The 27,005-nt window shown below is 42.4% G+C and overlaps 1 long non-coding RNA gene across 1 annotated transcript in view; it reads left to right on the top strand.

Moving 5' to 3' along the window:
- Positions 1-7,298: 7,298 nt before the first annotated feature.
- LOC139044992 (uncharacterized) overlaps positions 7,299-27,005 on the top strand; it is a 46,612-nt gene continuing 26,905 nt past the window's right edge. Inside the window, exon 1 of the long non-coding RNA XR_011502482.1 lies at positions 7,299-7,396. This is a non-coding gene — a long non-coding RNA (uncharacterized lncRNA). The remainder of the gene's footprint in view (positions 7,397-27,005) is intronic.

Raw genomic sequence — 27,005 nt, 5'->3', positions numbered from 1 at the left:
CAAATCACCGGATCTCATCCATTTAATCCCTGAATATCTCAGCTGATGCCTCTGACTACTGCCCTGGGACCTTGCCTTGTTTATTTCTCATTTTATTAACTTCAAGAAGCTAACTGGACCCATCCTCACCTTCTTTCATCCTCTTATTGGTCAGCTTTCTAAGCCACATAATGGGTTTTCTCTGATTAAAATCTTTCTATGCCTTTCCATTGCCTGTAGGGTAAAATATAAATTTAACAGAGATGAGCAAGAGACCTTGATGTTCTGGGCCCTGCTCACTGCAGCCTCATAGCTGGCCGGTATGCACACAACCTGATCAGTTACACAGAACTTCATGCAGATTCCTGAAAAAGCCAGGCTGCTTCGCACTCACCTCCCTGACTGCACTGGCTGCTGCTTTTGCCTGGAATGTCCTCTCCATTCTTTAGCCACTAACTCTAAACCCGTCACTCAGCTCAGCTATCTTTAGGAAGCCTTCCATACACGCCCCCAATCTGGGTAAGATGCCACTTCTACGAGTGTCCAGAGTTTTGTGTTTATTACAGCACTTGTCACATCACCATGACCTGTTTATTGTTTGCCCAGTAAACTGAACTGCTTCAGTGCAGGGACTCTGCCTTACCCAGCTTTGAACTCCCAGGGCTGACACTTTAGGCACTGAGTACATTACGTGCCTGATGAGTGAATAAATGAACAACAGACATTATTGCTACCTTCAAGTTTCAGATTAAGGGCATTCACAAGTTTAATGATTAGAAAACAGTTCAAGATTATTATCTAAGACAAATGAGCATTGTGTGCTGTATTTCCATTGTTTTATATGGAAGTTCCAAGGAAGGAAGAGATTAAGATGGCATGGAGTAACCAGTATGTTTTCTTTACAAAATGTGTTTTTAGAGCTGGACAGTGAATAGTGAGCGTGGTCTGCATAGGCCTCGTCTTTCCCGTCAGGCTCTGTTTAGGTGTTTGCTCTGCAGTTAGCCTATCCATGCCTGGTGCTCTGCCCCTCTTAGTGGCTATCCTATGCACCTGGTAATTAATGTGATTTCTTGTATTACTAGATCTTATTCTTTCAAGAGTTATATATCGAGAACCTATGAGGTACTGAGTGCTGGGTCTATGATAGTACCTAAGCTAAACATAGTCGTTACCTACCTTGTTGAACAAATGCTTAAATAATTATTTACATTACCATGCTTGTAATTACAGCTAGGAAGAAAGGTCCACAAGGCTATGCGATGATTTGTTGGAGGTCTAACTTAACTTGGTCAGGAAGGGCCTTGCGGAGGAAGTGACGTTTGTGCTTAACCCTGCAGAATTAGTAGGAAACAGACAGCGAGGAGAACAGGTGTCTGAGTGTCCCAGGCGGTGGTAACAGCATGGGTAGGAAGACGAGAGGCAAAGGATCGTGTGTGTTCAGGAGACCGAAAGAAGGCTGGTGTGACTGGAGGGCAGTGAGAGGGTGAGGAAAAGGGCAAGACTGCACAGCACCTTGAGGCCATGTTTAAGGTTTCAGACTTGATCCTGAGACCAATGGGAAATCACTGAAAGAGTTAAGCATGGCAAGAATGATTCTCTTTTATTTATTTTATATCTCCACTGCTTCCACACAGCTTGAGGGGTAAACGCACGTGTTTATATATCCTTAAATTCCCTCTTGGCACCTGCCACTAAATTAGACAATCAGTAGATATTTAGCAATTTGGCTTCCAAATGGAGGGAGACAAGTATAAAGGGGAGAATGAGTAGGGCATTTTAGGAGACTACTAAGGACCCTAGAGAGAACCTGGGAGCAGTGGGCAGTAAAGTTAGCAGGGTGGTCGCCTCCTTTAGTTCAAGGCTCTGTCTTAGTCAGCTCTGGCTGCCGTAACAAAATATCACAGACTGGGGGGCTTAAACAACAAAAACTTATTTTCTCCCGGTTGTGGAGGCTGCAAGTCTGAGATCAAGCTGCCAGCCCTCTCCCTGGCTTGCAGACAGCTGCCTTCTTGCTCTGTCCTCACATGGACTGCTCGTGCACGCGCACGCACACACAGAGGATGCGCCAGTCCTATCGGATCAGGACCCCACCTTATGACTTTGTTTTTCCTTAATTACCTCCTTGTAGGCTCTGTCTCCAAATACAGTCACATTGGGGGTTCGAGCTTCAACAGATGAATTTAGGGGACACAGTTCGGTCCATAACAGGTTTCATACTGTGAAACCGCTGAAGCAGGATAACTCTGGGCAGGCCTCCAAACAATGTTCAACACAACACTGAAACGTTGACAGGCAGAAATCTCTTTATCTTTTTCTAGGTTTTGGACACTTTTTATAACAGCCATCCTTTGTGATCATAAACAATTCCCGAAGATTATTCTTGGTCATAAAAGCTAATCTTATTTTATTTTGTTCTGACTCATTAACATTAGTACATCAAGCAGTGTTAATTAAATATATCAATTTCCTTGAAGTATGGTCAGCAAACTCAGGGCCATGTGGTGTAAGCAACTACTAAGGCCAAAAAATTAAGGTCTGGAGAACTTACATGGAATCTAGTATCATCTTTTCAGTAGGCCAGCAAAGTTTTTTATTGCTCTTATTTGCACTCATGTTTTGAGGCTAGAAAACCGAGCTTAAGAAATTCATTTCTATCCGTTTCGCCTGGAGTACCTATAAATGTGGATGAATTTCTCTCTCACTGTGAGGTTCCCCAAATCTACTAAGGTCGCTGGTCTGCCAGGAAATGATTGTTTCCACCAAAAATTCCAGAACCCAGAAAGCCATAGAACAGGGGCTGGAGTGGCCTCCTCTAGGCCTTTGTGAACCTTGGTTCTGCATATGCAGCACACCCCTGTCTCCATGGGAAGCGTAGCATACCTGGTTAAATAAGATTTATTCTCATATGACACTTTAAGTATAGCTTTGGTTATATAATTGATTTTTCTAACCATAAATGCTTAAAAACAACCCCCCCCCCCAAAATCTTACTGACTCTGAAAAACTACCTTGCTTTCAAAAGTAAAGAGACTTAGTAAAATTATTTGTCTGTGAATTGTGAGGTGTCTGTGAGAACAAAACGCTATTTAAATAATGTTTTATTTCAGTTTTCAAAAGCATAGTCTAAAACAGGGAGCAGCAAACTTTTTCTATAAAGGCCAAGATAGCGAATGTTTTCAGTTTTGTGCACTGTGGGTCTCCATTGGCTGATCTGTGCTCAAATCTGCCATTGCTGCATAACAGAAGCCATAGACAATATGTAAACACAGGCATGTCCTGGACTAGGTTTGATCTGTGGTGAGTTGGGCTTGGCCCATGGACCATCGTTTGCTAATTCCTAGTTCAAAATAAAGGTTAGGGATAGATGAAGAAGAAAGAGAAAGGACTTCCTCATATGCCCATTAGAAAATAGAAGATTAAAAATAATACCAATACAAGTAGATAAATAATATCCCCAAACAAATAACCGGAATTATATTCACCATATCAGTCCCTGCTGCAACCTGCAGTTGTCTAAGTGGTGTCAGCTGGGAAGTCTGTACCCATGAGTCTATTACTTAAAGTCTCAGTAGGTAAGAGTACCTTCTCTTTTTCATTGAGGTTCTGAGGACGTCTGTCTTTGTTAAACACCTAGTTTTCAGCCTATAGCTTAAAGCAGAGTCTTCAGGGAAGCATGAGAGAAAAATCAGAAGTTAATGACAAGACTGAATGATGGTGACTTTTTTTTTCACAATGATCAACAATTTTAGAATGGAGGAGAGCAAAATCATCTGTAAGTATGATGGAATGAATAACCATTTTCTAAGATTTGGATCAATGTTTCCTCTGAGGGTAAGAACATATGAGAGACAGTGAGGACCCTGACAAGGCTTCGGGGCCTTCCTAAAACCACCACCTCAGAGAGAAATTAACCTGGGGAAGGCTGAGCTGCTCCTTTCACTGCATAGCTCTTCCAAGTTACCTCTCAGGTAGCTCTCACCTTTATTTCTTGCCCTTGACTCAATCCTTTGCCCTTTTTGTTTATCAACTGTGTGTTTTCTCTGAGAGATTTTCTCTCTTTTGATTTAATATCAAGTGTCACATACTAACAATTTGTATTTTTAGAAATCCTTCCCATCTTCATAATCTACCCCTTGGACATTTCTACCTGCAGGTCTCAGAATCATTAAAACCTCAACTTGTTTAAAATACAACTTATTGGGACCTCATTCTGGCCCTGATGGAGGAACTGATCTGCCATAAGCAAATATAAAACAGGTCAATATATATGGGGAAATCAATTTCAGGTATTGAAAAACAAGTAATGCCAGACTGTGTTCCTTGAAAGAATGGAAACACATCAAGTGAACCACAGTCACCCAGATTTCTGCCTGGGGCACCTTTTTGACTTCAGTGTTATGTGGTAGAGCACAGGGGTTTCTTATGGGTCCTTAGCTGAGAGCTGGGCTGTCCATACATAGGGTGAGGCTTCAGGAGGCTTAGGAGAGAGTGGATACTGGTGGGCTAGCAGTTGTACAGTGCTGTGAGACACTGGCTCTGGCCAGTCCAGAATGGAATGTCTTTAGTGAATGCTGCAGGCATTCAGCTGAGGCCTCATAGAGGCCACATGCTAGGAGTAAGGACCATGCCATAGATCAGGGGTCAGGAAACTATGGCCAAATCTGGCTAGTGGCCTGTTTTTGTGTGGCCATGAGCTAAGAATAATTTTTACATTTTTTAAAGTGTTGTTAAAAAGCAGCAGCAGCAATCTATCATAACATTAATAATAATAATAAAAAAAAAAGCAGCAGCAGCAGCAGGAGGAGGGGGTGGAGGAAGAGGAGGAGAAGAAAAAGAAGAGACAGAGACCATACGTTGCTCACAAAGGCTAAAATATTTACTACCTGGCTTTTACAGACAATATTTGCTAACTCTGCAATAGAGTAAAAGCTATGTTCTGGGACTAAGAATAAATATGAAACAGAATCACCCTAACAAGAGTGAAACCAAGCCAGAGTAAGGAGATTTGTCAATAATGGCCTGCTTTGCACAACAAAACTAACCTTCTTTAAACAAAACAACATAATCTATACTCCTTAGAATATAACATCCACAATGTCCAGCATACAATAAAAAGTTGCTAGACTTGTGAGGAACTAGGTAATGTGTTACCTATGATCAATGGAACAAACACCAGTTGATAGAAATAGACTCTAATATGACCCAGATGTTGTACTTAGCAGCCTGGAACTTTAAAACTGCCATTATAAATATGTTCAGAAACTAAAAAGAAAAGATGAACACAATAAGTCAACAGATGGGAGATCTCAGTGGAGAAATGGGCACTTTAAAAAAGAACCAAATGGAAATTCTAAAACTGAGAGGTATGATATTGGGAATAAAAAGTTCCAATATCATAAAAAGGTATGATATTGGAAATATAAAATAAATAAAAAGGTAAAATATTGGATGAGTTTAATAGCAGATTGGAGAGTTCAAAAGAAAAGGACGGTAAACTTGAAGAGAGATTAACAGAATTATCCAATCTAAAGAAAAAAGAGAAAAAAGATGAAAACAATGAACAGACCCTCAGTGATCTATGAGAGATCATTAAACTGTCTATTAAGACTCCAAGAAAGAGAGGGAATGGGGCAGAAAAAATATTTGAGGAAATTGTACCTGAAAATTTCCCAAATTTGGCTGAAAAATAATTAATCTATTTATCAAGAAGCTCAGCAAATCCCAACAATGTACAAAGAAAACCACATTTAGAAACATCATAGTCATCCTTCTGAAAACAAAAGATAAACAGAAAATCTTAAGGCAGCCAGAAAAAAAACATCCAATACTTACAGGGAAACAATCATGCACATGACAAATAATTCTCATAAGAAACAGTGAAGGCCAGAAGACAATGGAAAAACATCTATAAAATGTTGAAAGAAGGATGAATATCCTTCAAAATTTAGGATGAAATAAAGAGATTTTAAGATAAATAAAAACTGAAAAAATTTGTTGTCAGCAGACCTGTGCTACAAGAAGTGCTAAAAGAAGTTTGTTAGCCTAAAGAGAGATGATATTGATGGAAACTCAGAAAGTAATGAAAAGCACTGGAAATGATAAATATATAAATAAATATAAAAGACTTTTTAAACTTAATTTATTGGGAAAAAATGACATTTTAGGGGCCAGTCCAGTAGTGCAGTGGTTAAGTGCACATGTTCCATTTCAGAGGCCCGGGGTTCGCCAGTTCGGAGCCTGGGTGTGGACATGGCACCACTTGGCACACCATGCTGTGGTAGGCGTCCTACATATAATGCAGAGGAAGATGGGTCTGGATGTTAGCTCAGGGCCAGTCTTCCTCAGCAAAAAGAGGAGGATTGGCAGCAGTTAGCTCAGGGCTAATCTTCCTCCAAAAAAAAAAAAAAAAGAAAAGATATAGCTAAAACCTCAATGGAAATAAATAAAATACTTGAAATTTGATTAATTAAAAAAAATAAGCAAGGAGAATTGGAGGAACAATAAGAACAAACAAAAAAGATTGGAAAATAGAACACAAATAGCAAGATAGGAGAAACAAACCCAATCATATTAATCACTTAAAGTAAATTGACTAAACTCTTTGTTTAAGAGGTAGAGACTGTCTGACTGGATAAAAATATAAGACAGCAATATGCTATCTATAAATGATGCAATTTAAATATGCATATACATGTATTTTGATGTAAAAAATGAGAGGAAAAGGAGGTATTTCATAATATACCATGAAATAGTAAGCACAAGAAAGCTGCTGTGGCTGTAGCACAAAGATCATTACTACAAAGACAAAGATTCAAGACAAAGATTATTACTACATACAAATAGGGACACTTCATAATGATGAGTTAATTCACCAGGAAAGCACAGAAATCCTAAAGATGTAACTGTGCACATGAGAATAGAGCTTTGAAATACATGAAACAAAAACTTAGAATTAAAGCAAGAACTAGACAAATCCACGATTATACTTGGAGAATTTATCACCTTGTTTTCATAAGTTGATGGAACAAGAAGACAAAAAAATCGGTAAAGAAGGAGACGGGAAAGCTGCCCAGAAGACGTACCCTCTTCATCCACTCGGCCCCTGCGCCCCTGCTTCCTCCTGGTCTCTCCCACACACATATTTGAAATGTCCTTCCTTTATCCCTCTGTTTATCAAAAGTATGTGGAATCAGCTAAATAAATTATGAAACATGTGTCATGGTTCTCTTTGTTCTATGACAGTATAAACCTGCAATTATTTAACCAAGAGGGAAAACACAGAACCTTCAGCACCTCGGTGCAGGTCAACAAAGGTATGCAGATCAGTTGCCACAACACAACGTGCCGGGTGTTTTGCTCACTACCTGCAGAAACTGCCTTGCTCAACAGAGACACACGCAGAGCTTCGCGTCACTTGGTATGCCATTTTTGTTTTACTCTCTCTTGGTGAGTTGATACTGTGGCCAAAGTCAGTTATGATTTTTAACCTGTTCACTGCATTATTTGAAAACACTGTCAGAACAAAAGCCCTGTTTTCTTCTTTGGCAGTTTCCCTCTGCCTTCGGCATTTCTTTTTCCTAAGCTTTCTTCTTCTTCCTTTCTTTCCTATTGTGTCTTCTATCACCTGGTTCACAGTTCTTGGGGGGGATTTCTCAGGTGTAACCAGGGTTAGGAGAAAGGACTGGCCTAAGACGCTAATGATTCAGCGCTATGGACACTTTCCCACGTGTGACAAGGTGGGGAAATAGCTCATTGCGTTTGCACTCTCACATTTCATTGAGTCTCACACCACAGAAGTCTTCGTGTTACAGAGCTGGATAGTTAAAACAATGTTATGTTAGAATCTTGTCTTCCTACTTGACTAGACTGGTGTTTCCCGGTATGGCACAATATCTCACGATAAATTTCCAGCTGGTCACGACCTCCTAGGTTCTCTCTTCCTTTCTCCTTTGGTCAGTAGTAAGTAATATTTACTTACAGTAATGTTTTTTCTTCCATTCCAAGTGTCACAATCTGGCTGTTCTTTGAGCCAAAGTTGGCCCTCAGATATGATTTATTCAGACTATACAGTTAAATTTTTAAAAAGTTGCCAAATTACCACAACTAGAAGGACCTGCAACTAAGATATACAACTATGTACCAGGGGGGATATGGCAAGATAAAGCATAAAAAAAAAAAAAAAAAAAGATTGGCAACAATTGTTAGCTCAGGTGCCAATCTTTAAAAAAAAAAGTTGCCAAATTAAAGTAGGAGATTTCACATACAAATACAAATTTTCAGCTTTACTTAAATAATCAAAGAGAACAAAGGAAGACCAGGCCTTGCCAAGCCTGGGCCTGCTCATTCATTCAAATTCCTGACAGACCCGGTGGACTCTGAGTTTGTGACTTTTCTTCAAAAGGCTTGTCTTCTGGGTTGGTACTCCCAACCCCCTCTTCAGCCTCCCCAATACCCCAGGGTTTAGGGAAGTGAAAAAAAGCTTAAAGAGATCTGATTTAAGCCATATAAGAATAATAGGGCTCTCATTATTTAGAAATCTGAGTTTCATTTTCCTGTCATTATCAGATATGCCAGCAAACCACTTTAGGATATTTGGTTTCTTTTCCATATCTGGAATAAGGGAACCAGAAAAATTTTAAAAAGGGCTGTAGTTTCTCATCACTTCCTCTAGATGGCAGTATTGTACTGGTAGTATCTCAGCTGTTCCCAGTTCCAGCCGCCTTCAAATGTTAATTCCATAATTTTTCAGTGGGAATAATTTTTGTTTCTAAATTTATTACAGTATTTTTTTCAATAACGTCAAATTTATCAGTAATCAGGTAGAGTCCATAAGCTGCAATATTTAAGAGAACAAAATGACAATCTTTCTTTCCCCCTACTTGGAGCTGCCTGAGTTAATTAGTAGAAACAGAATATATTGGAACGTATAATTGTGACGATCACATGGGCTGTTCATTTCGAGTTTGCGGTGCACACGCACTCAGCTGCCACAGCCGCTGTGCACGTTGGAAAAATAGCCTCTTCTCTGTGCACTTGGAAACATCAAATGTTTCTCATTTGGAGCGATCTTTTTATTTTGTTTTGTGGATAATGAATGTTGCCCACAAATATGGGAGGCAAGGGAGCAGGAAATAGTCTGCACTACCAGGGAGAGGCTCCTAGAGAAATACATACACATAAGTAGACAAATGTGCGCCGTGTGTTGGCCTCATACATAAACAAGGCAAGTGCTGCGAAAGGGAAGTTGTGTGTGTTAATTAGATTAATGGTTTGAGAGCAAATCCATTTCAGAGCAGCTAATTAAATATTTCATTTTGAGTTATTTTGTATAATTTACTTTGGTATGCAACAGACAAATATTAAGTATGCAATTTTATCTTCAAGCACAGCCCACTAATATTTCACTGATTTAATTCTTTGGTTTTGGTGCTTTGGGTTTTCAAAGTGCTGTCTTTTTAGTCCTGGTTAATCCACTTGACAGCTGAGTGTGAAACAGGGACCCTGCTGTTCCCTTTTGTACTAGCTGAGTCAATTACATCTTGGACCAACCTAAGTAGGAGTTAAGCTTTCTTGTTGTCATCACCTTGATTACATCCTAAAATGTTAGGATTGAAAGAACCCTATGAGGGCCTCTCATCCAGTGTTCAAGGGTTACAATTTCCCCGACAGACTGGTCCTCCAGTCCCTGTGTGAACTTCCCCTAGGACGGAAATGTCGTGGGTGGCATTGCGTCAACACCGTCCCCACTGTGGGACAGAACTAACTGTGGGGACAGTTTTCCTCCCAATGAGCCAGGGGCAGGGCCGCGGCAGGAGGAAGTGCAGGCAGACAGGTGAGCTGGGCTGTCGCCGGCAGAGCTCTGTGGCCACAGAGAGCAGTCTGGGTCCTTCTCGTACAGCCTTCTGGCAATTACTATGATTTCATGGGAAATGGCACGTGAGACAGAACGCGTCCGCCTTCCCAGGCTTACCCTGAATGCAGCATGCAGAGTCCTCTGTGACCTGGCCCTGCTATCATGAGAGAGACGGCCTTGCTTCTTATGGCCCGACTGCTCCCCACGCCTGAACTGAATGTCTTGAATCTTAGATCCAAGTCATGGTTTTTACCATGGTTCCCCTACTGGCATACCCCTCTTTCCACATCCTGCTTGGAGTCTGGCTTTTGGGTCACACTTGGCAGCACCCGTGTAACACGTCTAGAGGAAAGGTCATTAGTGGCCTTTGCTTTTAGGCATCTCCCCTTTTAACATGAGCCTGGGTCCTACCCTGCGAAGTCTGAGAAGCAGCCTTACCTCCTCACCTCCAGCTCCTGCCCCTGTCTGACCAGGGACCAGTCCTAACTTGTGCTCTTCCAGACCCTCCCAACACCCTTCCTGCCTCCTTCCCGTCTCTCCGTTTGTGTCCTTCGGGACCCGGGTTATGACTGCGCATCTTCCACCAAGCCTTCCTGGACACACCTCTGTCTCCACAACAGAGAACCTTCCCTTTCTCTGACTGCCTCCAGAGTCTCAGTGCCCCCCACTGAGGGAATTCAAAAGATGCCCCAGACAGGTATGGCGCCAACCCTCTTTTTGCCCAGGTTCTCAGTGGCTCTAGCCCCTGGGTAAGCGGAATCTGAGTTAGCAAGTAAATATCCACCTTGTCGGAGCACTTAAAATTCTGACAATCTTTCTAGTTTCAAGAAAAATTTCAAGACAAGTCACCTTTTGTACAGAGCATGTATTTTCAACACTGTAGCCTTTGGCTAATGGGATCTTGTTATAGGGAGCAGGAGGTCTGCATTTCCACCTTGGGACAATCCTGTCTTGCCTCAGGTCTGGAAGTCCTGTGTTAAACCCAGTTCTGTCAAAATGCTCGCAGTGTAATTGACAGAATTTGCAAAGGCTGCGAGACTTGAGGGAATAGGAAGGGAAGAGCTGGACTGAGAGGCGGGTCTGGTGGGAAGCTGCTCCAACTTTAGACTTGAGAGATTCCTAAAGGAAGAATAGGTGTTCTCTGAGAAGATGGAAGGAGGAGCAGCATTCCAGGCAGAGGAAATAGGATATGCAAAGACATGGGAATATGAAATAGCTAACTAGGTATACACTCTTTTTACTTCAAGGCACGGCTGAATTCCTACCTTCTTCAGAAAGTGTTCGCCAATAATCTCAGGCCACAGTGACATTCACTGTAGTTGTCTATCTCATTCTTACAGAGCAAGACTGGAAGCCCCTGAAGGCTGGTTCTATCCTTTTCCATATCCCACCCACTCCCCAGGGCTATGCTCAGTAACCGGTCAGAGACTGACATCCTGCAGTGGGAGTCCAGGATGAATGTAATGAAAGTTCCCAAGTTGCCAGCTTCTTACTGAATCTGCAACAAAGGAAAAGATCTTCCTTCACAGACTATAAAAGGTGAAAAAAATGCTCGAGTTTCTCTTGCTGGAAAACAAAGGGATCTTTGCTTAAGTGTGACTCTGCCTTTTCAGCATGTAAAGTGTTGTTTTTCTGCAAAATGGGGGTTTTTAATATTTGATAAGTTTTTAAGAATACTGCTGGGTAGCAACTCTGAATTGTTGGGCTCAGTTCAAAGGCTTGTATAAATATTTCTAAAGGAGAGCCGTATTAAAGAGTTCAGTTTCCCTTTTTGTGCTTTAACTTTATTTACACATAAATCTTCAGAAAAGTTCTTCTTCTCGACTTCACATTCCTCCAGACTCTCATGCTGGCCTTTTTATGGACCAGAAACCTGGCCAATTTGTATTCCTCCGGCAGCTACAACAATAAAGCCATCCTCATTACTGAATAAAATTTAAAATGGTCTCCCAATTGAGCAGTTGATTTCAATGAAATCTATGAAGTTTGTCTTACTACATTGTAATCAGGGATAGACGGTAAGGGGAGTTTTGGGGGCTCTGGGAATTTCCACCCAGCTGGCTAACTAGAGCTGAAACCACGGGACCATCTTCACTCCGGAAACGTGAAGCTCCGCCCACCAAAGCTGGTGCATATCGCTTAACCGGACAAGGCGTGGGTCTGCTCAGGGCTGTCACAAGATGCCTTCAATGCAGAAGGCCGGAGAGGCCCAAATTTGCTGAGAAAAGTCATAGTTTTTCATTTGTTGACATCTCTTTAAAGAGAATATTTGTGATGCGTGTGTGTGTGTGTGTGTGTGAGAGAGAGAAGCTGGGTCATCTTACTAACGTGGGCGTCCTCATTTTGGTGGGTGCTGCCCACAGTGAGACTACGTGTGTGAGTTTGTCTGTAATCTGCGTGGCTCTGCCTCCCCGGATGAATACAAATACAGCTCTGTGGGCCACCAGCTGCAGCTGCTGGCTTTTTCTGCCTCTCTCTTTAAAATTGGAGAGGAGTCACCTTCCCCTGGTGTGGTGACCTTCAGGCTGGTCTTGCTCTCTCGCCATTTTCTCTGATTCCTGATTGGTGAGGGAACATGCTAGGCTGGGGCTGGCTTAGAATTCTAACATCTTTTCTGTCCCCAGAGTCATTACTGTCTCTAATTAAGCCATATGACATTGCTGGGGGGGGGGGCGAGGGGGCAGTGCATAATCATCTCTTTTTGATTTGCCCAAAGTGTATTTGGCTCAAAATAAAATGCAGGTGAAGGTACATTTCTTTCCCTAAAAGCATGGAATTGTAGAAATATTGTTGTGCTGAGCAAGGCTCAAAGCAGGAGGATATTTGAAGATTTGCTTCTGGTTTTGCTCCAGCTGGTCACAGGGAGGGACTGAGGCACAATTTATGTGCTGGCTAGTCCTTCTCAGGGGCTTTTGTGGCTTAGGCACCTGGTGGTGATAGAGACCAGGTAACGGATCATTTTGGTAAAGAGCTGGAATTTCTCTTTGCTTCTTGTAGGATCTTTTTTATCCCTCATTTTCAAATAGGTCGGAAAAAATGAAGCTGTCTGCAAGCAGTGCATGTGTTAACTCATTATCCACCACTGGCTGTTTCTCAGATGTCTGCCAAACTGTGCATTTTCTGTGACACATATTTTATTAAATTACATATAAACTGACATTGGCAGTCACTCAAGGATCTATCCAAAGCAAGCACATCCTTTACCAATGTCACATCTGTTCTCTTTTGGGTTCTTTGGGATCATGTTTATATCCTTTAGGGTAGCAACTTGTTTCATGGTCGTCTGTCGTTTCCCTTTGTCTCTTTAAATATGGAGTGAATTTCTTGTATGGCAAATTTCTGGAAGATTACTTTCCAAAATATAGTTGTGTTGATTTGATAAATTCTTTGTAAATACTTGAAATTGTAGGATTTGATGATAAACAAATGACCGGTTTCTAATTCTCTGGTGAGTGTGTGTATGCAAATCAATTACGATTTCCATCCCTGCCACCCCACTGGGCCCCCCCCCCCCCCCCCCCCGAGGCTGTGCCTCTTCTTTCTATCTTGGTTACCCTATAGTCAATAAAGATTCGACTTACCTTTTTAAAAAATTATTCATCATTAATTTAAAGGGCTAGTTGTCACCAACTTTTATACAAAGCAGCCTGTCACTCAAGTCAACTAGAGTCGTATGAACAGCTCACCACAGGAACTCAGAGGAAGACATTGGAGGCCGAGAAAAAGAGTGAACATTTACTGACTGCTGGCTCTGCGCCAAGTGCTGTACTTGGGTTATTTCATTTCTTTTCCACAATGACCCTGTCCACAATGAGACTCAAAAGTGAAATCTGTCACCCAGGGCCGTGCAGTGGCAGAGATGAGATTCACACCAGCCAAATGTGGCTTTAGAATATAATCAAGAGGATTCAGTGGGTGAGGGTGGACGGGAGGGAAAAGGATGGGTTGAAGATAACAAACTTCACTCAGTAATGAGCAATTAGTTAAAACACATGTAAGGGCATACATTCCCCTGTCATACACACAAGGATATGCAAGATTAATCTCAGGACCCAGAAACAAAAAAGGTCTTGAGGCTCACAATGTGAGCAAGTCTGAAGGTGTGCTGGTGTGGTCCTGAGGAAGCCTTGTGATATGGGCCAGTAGCTGCAAGTTGCAGGCCAATCCCCAGACACAATGACATACTCTCTCTACACCCCGCTGTGCACCGTGCTCCCCTCTGCTTGTGACCCAGGCAGCTGAGGGGCTCCTACAACATGACGTGATCTGGACTCACGGGTAGCACCACTTCTGTCCCACAAATGGCAGCCTTTCTAACAGCAACTCCACCATCATTGCCTCCTTCTTTGAGACCTGGAGTGCTTGGGTCTTCCACAAAGCCTTCTTAGATTGTTTCCTAGGACAGCATTCTGCATTACAACCTAATCTGCCAGGAATGGGACTGATACTGTACCTGGCAGAGCCAAATGGCACATAGGCCTGAAGGGAGAGGAGGAGGAGGAGGCAAGAGCCCATGGACATTAACTCATCGAATGTTCTACTATGGGCTGCCCCAGAACAGGGCCTTCGACAAAGCAAGTGCTTACTAAACATTTGATGAGAGAATGAATGAATGAAGGAGGAAGGAAAAGAGTTCTATCAGTTAGCCTAGCTTTGACTGTATCATACCCAAAGAGTGTTTCGCAAAGTTCCAAACAGCTTTCTTCCATTAAGTCACCCTGGAAGTCACCATTCTTAAGCACTCTTTGGTGGCTCCTAGGTTTTCAGGTCACCCAGAGTGTCTATTCTGATTTGCCAGCAGTGACTGCAGCTCAGAAGGCTGGCTGTGGCTCTCGCTGCCTCGTCACGGGAGTATGTCCCTCACAGGTTCTGAGTTTTCAATGTGCACAACTCTTCTTTCTGTGTGACAGGTTGCTTCTCTATATAAAACCAAACCCACTCTGGTTGGTTTAATTTGCATATTTGGAAAAACACATACTTAGGCAAGAGATCCTTTTGAAAATAAATTGGGAACAGTGACAGAAAGTGATCTCAAAGGCTCCTTTGTAGCCAGGAGCTTTTTCTGTGAACGCGTTCAGCTACGAAGGGAGGGGAGCCACCAGCTTCCTGAGTGTTCATGTAAGTGCATTCTGTTTAGAAAAGCGAATCTGCATTTATCTCTTAATTGGATGTGGCTGTGAAATACAAGGCCCTGGTAGAGGCAGCACACACTTCTCTCCTCCTTTCTCGGTCCCTCTCCCACACTCTGTGAGCTGTTAGGCATCCTGTTTCAGCTGGTAGAGGGTCTCCCTAAGTGATGTGTGTGGACAAAGAGTAAAAGTAATGCAGTTCGGGCCAACTCTCCCTGGACACCTCAACGGTAGACTTACAACTGCCATATCGACACCCAAATCAGACACAGAACAGTGAAAACAAAACCCTGGAGAACAGAACAGCACAATCTTCACGTTTGTTCTGAAAAGCTCATACTTTTCTGAAATGGCTGGAACCCAGCTCTGAAGAATTCCAGTGCTACTGGGGGAGAGGTTCCCAAAATGAATGGTGAGGTCGGTGGAGCTGGGAATGTGTCCAGTGAATCTGACAACATGGTGACCTTGGGTAGAAGCTTGATGTCACTTTGTCTCCCTTTGCCCATTTAACACATCTGTCAAAGATGCATAATAACCCGTCGTCATGTCATGTGGGGGCTGAGGATTAATTAATAAGTGATTGTAAATTACTTGGCACTCCTCAGAGGAAAGGCATTCTAGAAGTGCAAAGAATAGTTATTATCAACCAATTCAGCTGGCTCTGAAGCAATAATGACTTCAGGGAGGCTGTTGGAACACACGCTGTGGTCTTTCCAGGTTGGAAACCAAAGCTTTAAGGACTATATGGGGCTTTATTTCCCCTCTCGACCCAACCATGAAACAAGGCCTTCTCCCCCACAACGTGTCTGTCCCACTGATGACATTTTATCCCCCAAATTATGGAAACAGCTTTCTTCCTTGATTCTTGATTCACAATGTGAGCGTGGTGTTTCCCAAGGACGATTCTCAGAGCACCAGGGCCCCGTCATGCACAAAACCCAAAGGGCTTTGTGGGGAACATCACGCGTTACAATCTCCTCTTGGAGATCAACAATCCACTTTAGTGCTTTAAAGTACTGCAAGGGATTTTTGAGAACATATTGAATTCTATTTACCTCAGTGTTTCCTAAAATACTCTGCTTCATGTATGTATTCCCAATGGGAATGTGAGTTTGTGGCTTCTCTCATCAGTAGGTGGGTCAATTTCTCTATCCTTTGAATCTGGGCAGGCCTTGCGACTTGCTTTGGCCAATAGAATGTGGCGGAGATGACATTGTGTCAGTTCTAATCCTAGGTTTTAAGAGGTTTTGCAGCTTCTGTTCACACTCTTGGAACTCCTTCAGGCTCCATAAGAACAAGCCTGGGCCAATCTGCTGGACGACAAGAGAAATGTGGCTTCTTTTCCCTGATGTCCCCAGTCAACAACCAGCGAACCCCACCAAAACAGCCATCTGACTTTTCGGATGGAAGCTGACCACAGACACTTGAGAGAGACCAGCTGCGTGCAGCCCAAATTGGCAACCCAGGGAATTGTGAGCCAAATAAACGGTGGTTGTTTAAACCACTAAGTTCTGGGTGGTTTGTTATGCAGCAATAGATCGATAATACAATAATGGCACCCATTTAAAAAAAATCCATTTATTAGTCCCAGATGGATAGATTGAGATTATAAATTGGCAAAGCATAGACTATTTAGCATTTTGCCCGGATTGGCCACAGGCAGCTCAGAATTGTTGCTGCCTCTTTGTCCATTCTCTTCTGTACTGTGGGGAGCAAACAGGAACTTACATGCCCCACAGTTGCTGTCCTCATATGGTTCTGGCTTATATTCAGCCAGTCAGAGGCACTTGAGGGAGATTTGGAAAGTGGAAGAGAAGGGGAACTATCATCCTTGTGTATTGTGGGCAGATGCTGGCATGAGGTCTGTAGCAGCTTCTGGGTGAGCTCCTAGGAATCACCCCCACTGGGGCTGCAGGTGGCTCCCCCACGGCCCTGGCACTTCCTGGGTTTAGGAACCCCAGCAGTGGCTTCACTGACATTTACTTCCCTAGACTTTCCAAGGACAAGTAAACCTCTTCCAAGGGAGCTTCCATGCCTCTCTGGGTGTGCCACCCTCCCAGCACGTGGGCGTGTTCACCAACCTGGAAGCTCTGCCTTACTGCTTTTAAGCTCAGTGACCTAGGGAAGTTCCTGGATGTTTTGCCTGATTTCACTCGTGTGTAAGATGGGAATAACAATTCTTACCCCAGGGGTTGTTGTGAGGAATAGATGAGGGCCGCATGTGCAGAGTTTGTGGCACGTAGTCACTCTCTTAATGGCCCTTATCTATTAGTTCAGGCTGTATCCAAAATTACAGTGAGTTTTTGGTGACTGGAGTCTAAATTATTGAGTTGTACTCTTTCAAGTGGCCCCACTTTGCTCCCTTCATTTTCTTTTCAAATAGGACACATCAGTACATCTCAAGAAATTATTGGTAACTTTTAGAGGGTCTCTGTTTGGCCTCTCTCATCCCTGATCTCTGCATCTTATGCACAGCTTGCTCCTGTTGCAAAGATTGTTTTCTAATAAGCAAAAACATTTTACTCAGGTGAATTTGAACACAATTGCTGTGGTGTTTCCCAAGGATTTGCCTTTGAAATCAACAAACAGATCAAAATGTCTCATTCCCCTGTAAGGATCTCTACAGGGTTGTATCGGAACTCAAAGGCAAGGGGGCACAGGGGATGGGACAGGAATAGAAAAAAAACATCCATTTTCACTTGTGCAGTAGTTACTGTGTTAAGAGAGTCCCACAACGGAATCAAGACTGTATTAAAAACAAAAAATCAAAAAACTTAAGTGTCTTGCTGTTCTTAGCTTGTTATTTGCTTGCTTGTGGGGAGGCAGGGGCGTTGGGCTTCCTGGACTTTTTTGTGGAGGAGACTTCAACTGTAACCAAGGGGAAACCCATCTCCCCAGAGATCTCGATGTGTGGTCTAAACGTGCAGACTGAAAGCATGCATTTACTTGATCTTAACAATACATCTTAATTTTCCTATAAATAATATATTCATGTTTATTTTAATATGGAAATACTATTTCCCCCTAAATCTTGACAGGTAATGGATGCTCCAGGAAGGTGTGTGCACCTGGTTTAATCCTTGAATGGTAATACTGTAAAAAGAATGGATTCAGGACTCAGAAAGATGTGGGTTTGAATTCTGACTTCCCCATTTTATAGCTGTATGACCTGGGGAAAATGAATTAATTTCTCTGAGCTTGTTATTGCATCTGAAAAAGAGGTAATATTTCTCTGACAGGGTTGTTGTGAGGATGAGAGTTAAATGACATAATGTATGTAAGGTGCCTAACAAAGTAAGTGATAATATGTACACAGAAAACAGTAGCTATTGTTTTTATTGTTATTTATTCTCAGAAAGAGGACAGTGAAGAAATGTTTTTAATCTTCTTGATGCTGGAAGACCACTGAATTTAGTCTTAATCAAGGTGGAGATTTCAAAGTTGACAGTCTGAAACTTTTGTGATGGGGGATTGAGTAAGGAGCCTGGAAGAGATAGAAGAAAATAGGTTGTGTACAAAGAATGGACTCCATCTGAGCAGCAACTTTGATTTTCTTCAGCCGAGGTCTTCCAATGATCTCTTCCTGAAAGACTTACCTGCTAATATGTTGACGTGGGTCAAATGTTTACTCAGTCATGTGCTTAGAACTGTGGAGTATTTATGAATGATTTCCAAACAAGTTTCTGAACGGAATTTTTTTCTTTTTTTTCAATTGAGGTAACATTGGTTGACAACATTATACAAATTTCAGGTGGACATCATTATATTTTGATTTCTGTGTAGAGTACGTCATGTTCACCAGCCAAAGACTAATTGCCATCCGTCACCAGACACGTGTGCCCAGTCACCCCTTTCACCTGCCTCCTTCCCCACTTCCCCTCTGGTAACCACCAATCCAATCTCTGTATCTATGTGTTTGGTTGTTGTTGTTGCTTTTGTTTTTATCTTTTATTTATGAGCAAGATCATAAATCATTTGACTTTCTCTGTCTGACTTATTTAGCTTAGCATAATACCCTCAGGGTCCATCCATGTTGTCATAAATGGCATGATTTCACTTTTTTACGGCTGAGTAGTATTCCACTGTGTATATATACCACATCTTCTCTATCCATTCGTCTCTCTATGGGCACTTAGGTTGTTTCCAAGTCTTGGCTGTTGTGAATAAAGTGCAATGAATAAAGGGGTGCATGTATCTTTATGCATTCGTGTTTTCATGTTCTTTGGATAAATCCCCAGTAGTGGAATAGCTGGATTGTATGGTAGTTCTATTCTTAATTTTTCAGGGAATCTCCATACTGTTTTCTGGAGTGGCTGCACCAGTTTGCATTCCCATCAGAAGTGTTTGAGAGTTCCCTTTTCTCCACATCCTCTCCAACACTTGTTGTTTCTTGTTTTGTTAATTATAGCCACTCTGACTGCTGTGAGGTGATATCTTACTGTAGTTTTAATTTGCATTTCCCTAATAATTAGCGATGTTGAACATCTTTTCATGTACCTGCTGGCCATCTGTATATCTTCTTTGGAAAAATGTCTATTCAGATCTTTTGCTCATTCTTAAAATGGGTTGTTTGTTTTTTCTGTTGTTGAGATGTATGTATGTATTTTGGATGTTAACCCTCTATCAGATATATGGTTTCCAAATATCTTCTCCCATTTGTTAGGTTGTCTTTTCATTTTGTGGATGCTTTTCTTTGCTGTGCAGAAGCTTTTTAGTTTGATGTAGTCTCACTTGTTTCTTTTTTCTTTCATTTCCCTTGCCTGGTCAGCCATGGTATTTGAAAATAAGAGGTTAAGACTTGTGTGGAAGAACATACTGCCTATGTTTTCTTCTAGAAGTTGTATGGTTTGAGGTCTTACATTCAAGTCTTTAATCCATTTTGAGTTAATTTTTGTGCATGGTGTAAGATAATGGTCTACTTTCATTCTTTTGCATGTGGCTGTTCAGTTTTCCCAGCACCATTTATTGAAGAGACTTTCCTTTCTCCATCGTATGTTTTTGGCTCCCTTGTCGAAATTGAGCTGTTCTTAGATGTGCGGGTTTATTTCTGGGCTCTTGATTCTGTTCCATTGATCTGTGTCTCTGTTTTTGTGCCAGCACCATGCTGTTATGATTACTTTAGCTTTGTAGAATATTTTGAAATCAGGGATTGTGATGCCTCCAGCTTTGTTCTTTTTTCTCAGGATTCCTTTGGCTATTTGGGGTCTTTCGTTGTTCTATATAACTTTTAGGATTCTTTGCTCTATTTCTGTGAAAAATGTTGTTGGAACTTTGATAGGGATTGCATTGAATCTGCAGATTGCTTTAGGAAGTATGGATATTTTAACCATGTTAATTCTCCCAGTCCAAGAGCACAGAGTATCTTTCCATTTCTTTGTGTCTTCTTCTATTTCTTTCAAGAATGTTTTATAGTTTTCAGTGTACAGGTCTATGCCAACTTTCTTTTCATTGCCATTTGCATGGAGTATCTTTTTCCATTCCTTTGCTTTCAGTTTGTGAGTGTCTTTAGGTCTGAGTGTGTTTCTTGTATGCAGCATATATATGGGTCTTGTTTTTTTATCCAATCAAGCCACCCTATGTCTTTTGATTAGAGCATTTAGTCCATTGACATTTAAAATAGCTATTGATAAGTGTATACTTATTGCCGTTTTGTTACTTTTTTCCTGGGTGTTTCAGTAGTTCTTCTCTGTTCCTTTCTTCTCTTGCTCTCTTCCCTTGCGGTTTGATGGCTTTCTTTAGTGTTATATTTGGGTTCCTTTCTCTTAGCTTTTTGTGTATTTATTAGAGGTTGCTGGTTCGTGATAACCATGAGGTTCATATATAATAACCTACTTATATAACAATCTATATTGAGTTGATGGTCTCTTAAGTTTGACCTCTTTCTAAAAGCTCTACTCTTTTTCTCTCCTCCTCCCACATTTTATGTTTTTGATATCATATTTAACCTTTTTTCTGTGCATGTATATCCATTACCCTCTTATCATGGAAATAGATAATTTTGGTATTTTTGTCTTTAGAGCTTCATATTAGCTTCATAGGTGGTTGATCTGCTGCCCTTTTTGTATTTTTGTCTTTACTAGTGAGTTTCTTGGTTTTTTTTAATTGATAATTTTCTTATTCCTATTCGTGGTCTTCTCTTTCCCACTTAAATAAGTCCCTTTAAGCATTTCTTGTAAGGCTGGTTTCTTGGCGATAAACTCCTTTAATTTTTGCTTGTCTGGCAAACTCTTATCTCTCCTTCCATTCAGAATGATAACCTTGCTGGCTAGAGTATTCTTAGCTGTAGGTTTTTTCCTTTCAGCACATTAAATATATCATGCCACTCCCTTCTAGCCTGTAAGGTTTCTGCTGAGAAGTCAGCTGATACTTCTTCTATGGGGTTTCCTTTGTATGTAACTTGGTAGCTTCCTTTTGCAGCTTTTGAGATTCTCTTTGTCTTTGGTTCTTGAAATTTTAACTATAATGTGTCTTGGTGTAGGCCTCCTTGGGTTCATCTTGTTTGATGCTCTTTATGCTTCCTGTACCTGGATGTCTGTTTCCTTGGTTAGGTTAGGAAAGTTTTCAGTTATTATTTCTTCAAATAGATTCTCTGCCCCTTTGTCTCTCTCTTCTCCTTCTGAGACACCTATAACATGGATGTTAGTGTACTTGATATTGTCCCAGAAGTCCCTTAGACTGTCCTCATTCTTTTAAATTCTTTTTTCTCTTTTCTGTTCAGCTTGCATGATTTCCTCTAGTCTTTCACACAGCTTGCTGATCCATTCTTCTGTATCATCTACTCTGCTATTGATTCCCTCTAGTGAATTTTTCATTTCCATTATTGTATTCTTCATTTCTGATTGGGTCCTTTTTATATTTTTCAATTCTTTGTTGATGTTCTCACTGTATTCACCCAATCTTCTCCCTAGATCAGTGAACATCCTTATGACTTCTTGTTTGAACTCTTTGTCAGGTAGATTGTTTATCTCTGTTTCATTTAGTTCTTTTTCTGAGCATTTGTCCTGTTCCTTTACTTGGAATATATTCCTTTGTCTCCTTATTTTGCCTTTCTCTGTGCTTATGTCTATGTGTCAGGGAGATCAACTATGTCTCCTGATCTTGGAGAAGTGGCCTTATGTAAGAGATGTCTTATGAGGCTTAGCAGGGTGCTTCCCTCTCATCACCACTTCCAAATATTCCAGTACTGTCCCTTGTGTGGGCTCTGTGTGTCTTTCTCTTGTGGTGGGGCTGCTGTTGCTGCAGGTAAATGGAGAGGCTAGGCTTTTCCCCTGGCCAGCTTGTTGTAATGCTCAGTTTTGTGTGGCTGCTATAGTTCCTTCAGTTACTTCATCGGGCATGAGGAGCCCCAGCACAGTTGGCTGCAAGGTATACTAGCACATTCCTGTTGCAGTTTTTCTGTTAATTGAGGCCCCCAGTGTGGCTGGTTGCTAGGCCGAGGGGCTCACACCGCTGTGGGCCTCTGGCCTGGAAGGCTGTTGTCAGCTCCCTCAGTAGGGCAGCTGTGTGGGGCTGGCCCCAGGTGTGGCAGCACACAATTGTTTCAGGCTTTGGAAGGTGGGTCCAATCCCCTATGTGGCTGTTTGAGAAGTATAAGTCTGCTGCAGCTGACGAGCCCCACTGCTTGCAGGCACATACACCCTGTCAATGCAGTCCCACCTTGTGTGCACCCCCCACCCACTTGCCCTGCTGTAGCAGCCCCACACACCCCATCTAAGTGGGCCCACAAGTTGCTCAAGGGCTTGCTATTGGGTGGGGTCAGTCCCTAGGGAGGGCTTCCTGCCCTGGCTGAGCTGGATTAAATTGGTGCTCTAGTGGGTGGGGCAGACCCCTGTGCTAACAGGCCAGGGGAAGAACTCTAATGGCAACTGCCAGCGTCTGTGTCAGCACACCTGTACTAGGTCACAATAATGGCTGCTGCCAATGTTTCAGTCCCTGGGGAGGTGGTTCCAGTCACCTCCTGCCTCCCTGAGATGCCCCCACAGCCTATCAAGTGAGTCTCTTCTCACCAAAGGACTGCGTACTTTTCTTTCTCATGACTTTAGGTTGCTTTTCCTAACAGGTGAATTTGTGCTTGGGCCCTTTAAGAGCAGGGTTTTCTTTCTCTTATGTCCAATAACTTTTCTGGGGGTATTCCTCACTATATTTAATAGCCACCAAAGCCAGATATTATGACACTCGTCTCGGTTGTGCTGAGTTCAAAAGCTGCTTATTGTGGCAAAGTTCTCCTGTTCAGATCTGCCGCTCCTCCAGAGAAAGCTTCATACCTTCAGATTGCTCCCAGGGGGGAAGCACTGTGGCTAGAAGGCAGCTTTATCCTCTCCAGAAAGGAATTTCTGCCTTTTCCACCTCAGTCATCACTGCCTTTTGTTGTTGGGGCTCTTTTTATCCAGTTTCTGGTTCTCTCTCAGGGATAATTTTTCCAAGGATAGTTGTAAAGTTGTGCCCATCAGAGAAGGTGAGTTCAGAGTCCTCCTAGCTGCCATCTTCCCAGTAGTCTCTGAATGGAAGGCAGCCCAGGTTTTTTACTGCAAGAGCTTTGTTTTTTTGGTTGTATTTTTGACAAAAGGTATTTTCAGGCCAGACTTTGTCATAAGCCTAAGAGTGCTATGGTGGTTTTAAGGCCACTTCCTTAAATGGAACACGGCACATTAGGTCAAATAGAATAGAAGATGGCATAAGTGATGAGATTTCCCTCCAAGGACAGAGCAGAAAAGGACTGTGGCTTCCATCTTGGGAGCTGTCTCTCATGCTTTCTTGGGTTACTCTCTTCGTGGGAAGCAAGCTGCCATGTCATGAGGCCACCCTGTGGAGACACCCATGTGAGTGACCTTCGAACAGGTCTTTTGAGGCCTGCCACATCCACATGAGGGAGCTGGGAGTGAATCCTCCCCCAGTTCAGCCTTGAGATGACAGTAGCCCGGCTGATGACAGATTGACTACAGTCTTGGGAGAGACCTTGAGGCAGAGACGCCGAGCAAGTCATGCCCGAGCTCCTGACCCACAGAAACTGTGAGCTCATACATGTTTGTTTTACTGAGCTGCTAAGTTTTGGGATAATTTGTTATACAGCAATAGGTAACCAATACATGTGGCCAATGCACAATGATATAAAATCAATTTTCCTGTCCAAAGAGGTGATAAAGATCTGATGGCTTGTTGGTGGTAGAGTACAAGCAGAGAGAATGTCACCAGGATTAAGACAATGAGGGATTTCCATCTTGGGACATGAACAGATGCCCAGCCCTCCTGAAAGGGTGGATGGAGACCCCAGGTAAGTTTGTGGGATTCTGCAAAGTAGAGAGGACTTAAACCCCTCGTTCCTAGGGAAGCAGCCAACATTCTAAAGAAAAGAATATCTACCACATTAAAATTACAGTAAGTAAAAGTAATAGCCGTTATGTCCAGGCCAAGGGTTAGCAAATTTTTTCTGTAAAGAGTCAGACAATAAGTATTTTTGCTGTGGACCGTACATTCTCTGTCACAACTACTTAACTCCACCATTGTGGAGTGAAAGCAGCCAAGGACAACACGTGAGTGAATAGGTGTGACTGTGTTGCCACAAACCTTAATTTACAAAGACAGGCAGCAGGTCAGATTTGGCTCCTGGACCGTAGTTTGCCAACCCCTGGTCTAGGCTAAGAGGACTTGAGTCAAATCCCCGAGTCACCAGCATACCCACGAGAAGTGAGAAGAGGCTGAGGCTGGCTCCCGGATGTGGAAGGGTTTCTGGGTGAGCACGAAGAGATGCAGAAGGGGCTGTGCGGACTGTAGGGCAGAGCAGGCCTTGAACACTTCAACTACATCTGTAGAGAGATGAGGGCTGAAGGCTAAAGACAAAAGGGAATTTTATATCTCAACAAGTCAGCATGGATGAATGCTAGTGACGGCAGGTCAGAAACTTCTTTCCAGATTTTAAACCTTCCCTGGAGAGGGGTGTGTGTGTGTGTGTGTGTGTCAGAGGAGTTTGCAGGGACAGTATCCTGAATTGACTGAGTTTAAACCCCAAAGTCATTGAGTTTCCTTGAATGCGCAAATTCTTTCCCCCCATCAGTGGTAAATAGAGTCCGGAGAAGTAATTTGTATCAATTATGGAGAAATGAAAAAGGTGACATTTTTGCACATTTGAGCACTGTGATTATGTAAAATTTGTGTTTGCTATATGCATATAAATAGCTATAAGAAATAATATCAGGAGATCCAGATTTTGGAGTTGGGGAAAAGCCAAAAGTTCAGAACACCTGAGTAGAAATATCATTTCCTGCAGCGCTTGACTGACTCCAGAACTGGGCCAGCTGCATAATTTGCAGGGCCCAGAGCAAAATGAAAATGCAGGTTTTTTCCAAGAAGCAGGAAAATAATGCTGGTAAAGGTAGCACAAGATGAAGCTTTTTCCTTTCTTCTGTGGTCTCTCTCAGCTTCTCAGGATGTTTTATATTTGCTCTTAACGTTGTTCTAAGTGAGGAGAAATTAAAACTTTAATTATTAACATGAATTTAATGCTCATCCTTGCATTGTACAATGCCTCTTTTAAATGCAAATATAAGAACATTTAACTCATACAATCACCAAGATTCCATAACTCACACTTCGTAGCGTGTACGTGCATATATATTTTCTTCTTTCCAGAACAGTAGAAATGCACAAAACTAACTCAGCTGTTTTAAGTTTTGCTTCCTGATAGGTGCACATGCTACCAACACTCTCCACCTTTGGCTTATGGCTGAGAAAGGAAGGACAGAAAGGAAGAGGAATTATGACTTACCTAGCTTTCCCTTTCCTTCGATGCCATCGTTTTCAGCATCCGTGGTAACATGAGGAAGAAAGGCTATCAGTGGGGTCTGTGTTACTCTGCCACGGCTGCCACAACAAAGTACCACACACTGAGGGGCTGAAACAACAGAAATGGAGCATCTCATAGTTCTCTAAGGTCAGGTGTTGGCAGGGCCATTTCCCTCCAAAGATTCTAGGGAGGGATCTTCAGCTCTTTCTCCTGCCTTCCGGTAGCCCTTGGTTTGTGGCAGTGTGACTCCAGTCTTCACATGCATTTTCCCTGTGTGCACGTCAGTGTTTAAATTTCCATTTTCATAAAGATGCTGGTCATATTGGATTAGGGCCCCTTACTCCAGTATGACCTCATTTTAACTAATTACATCTGCAATGAGCCCATTTCTAATAAGGTCACATTCTGAAGTACTGGCAATTAAGATAGCTAACCTATGAGTTTGGGAGGCAGCTACACAATTCAACCCATGACAGTTTCCTTGGTTGTACATGTTTGTTAGAACTCACTGCCTTCTTTCTGTATTTGAAGCAAGTTCTGGTTTCGACAGAAAGGATGACCTCTTGGGGCTGTCCGTGCTCCTGCTACCCAGTTGTAGATGTGAGTTTTGCTGAAGTCCCATGTCATGGGTCCACTGGCATTCTGTGCTCCTGGGGAACCATGAACAGTACATGTGAAGGTGGCAGCAAGGGACAAAGACAGACATACATATTGTGTACGTCTTCTCTGCTCATGTGCATGCTCCATTATCCCAACAAACTTCATTTGAAAAACCCAATTTCAAAGATAAAATTATTAAGAATTTGAAGATGGCAACGGTTGAGCATTAAACCAAGCATGTGACTCTTCTGCACCCAGGCCCCTGTGTAACTGTGTGGGTTACACACTCGCAAAGGCAGCTGTTTCTGAACAGTGTCTCAGATCTCTTACCTGAGCTTCATCCTCTGTTCTCCAGATCCCTAGAAACTTGTTGATGATCAAATCCAACCTGAAGACCTGAGGCTGAGGGAGGTTAAGCGCCTATCCCAAGATTCCCAATGACAGTACGGCAGGACTGGAACCCTGGTTGCCAGACCCCTGGCCCATTGCTTATTGTATGCTGTCACTTTACCACCTGCTTCTCGGCTAGCCCATTTTTTGCTCAGTGTGAATGCCTGCCTCACAAAGAGTGCTTCAGGGTTCAGTTATCACAAGATGTTGCAGGACACTCCTCATATTCATGTGTATGGGGGACTGCCTGCTTCGCCTTCTTAGATGGCAACTG

This window comes from Equus asinus, chromosome 3, assembly GCF_041296235.1.
Source record: "Equus asinus isolate D_3611 breed Donkey chromosome 3, EquAss-T2T_v2, whole genome shotgun sequence".
Lineage (NCBI taxonomy): Eukaryota > Metazoa > Chordata > Mammalia > Perissodactyla > Equidae > Equus > Equus asinus.
The sequence above is the reverse complement of the archived record's forward strand: the minus strand, read 5'-3'. Positions and strand labels throughout refer to the sequence as shown.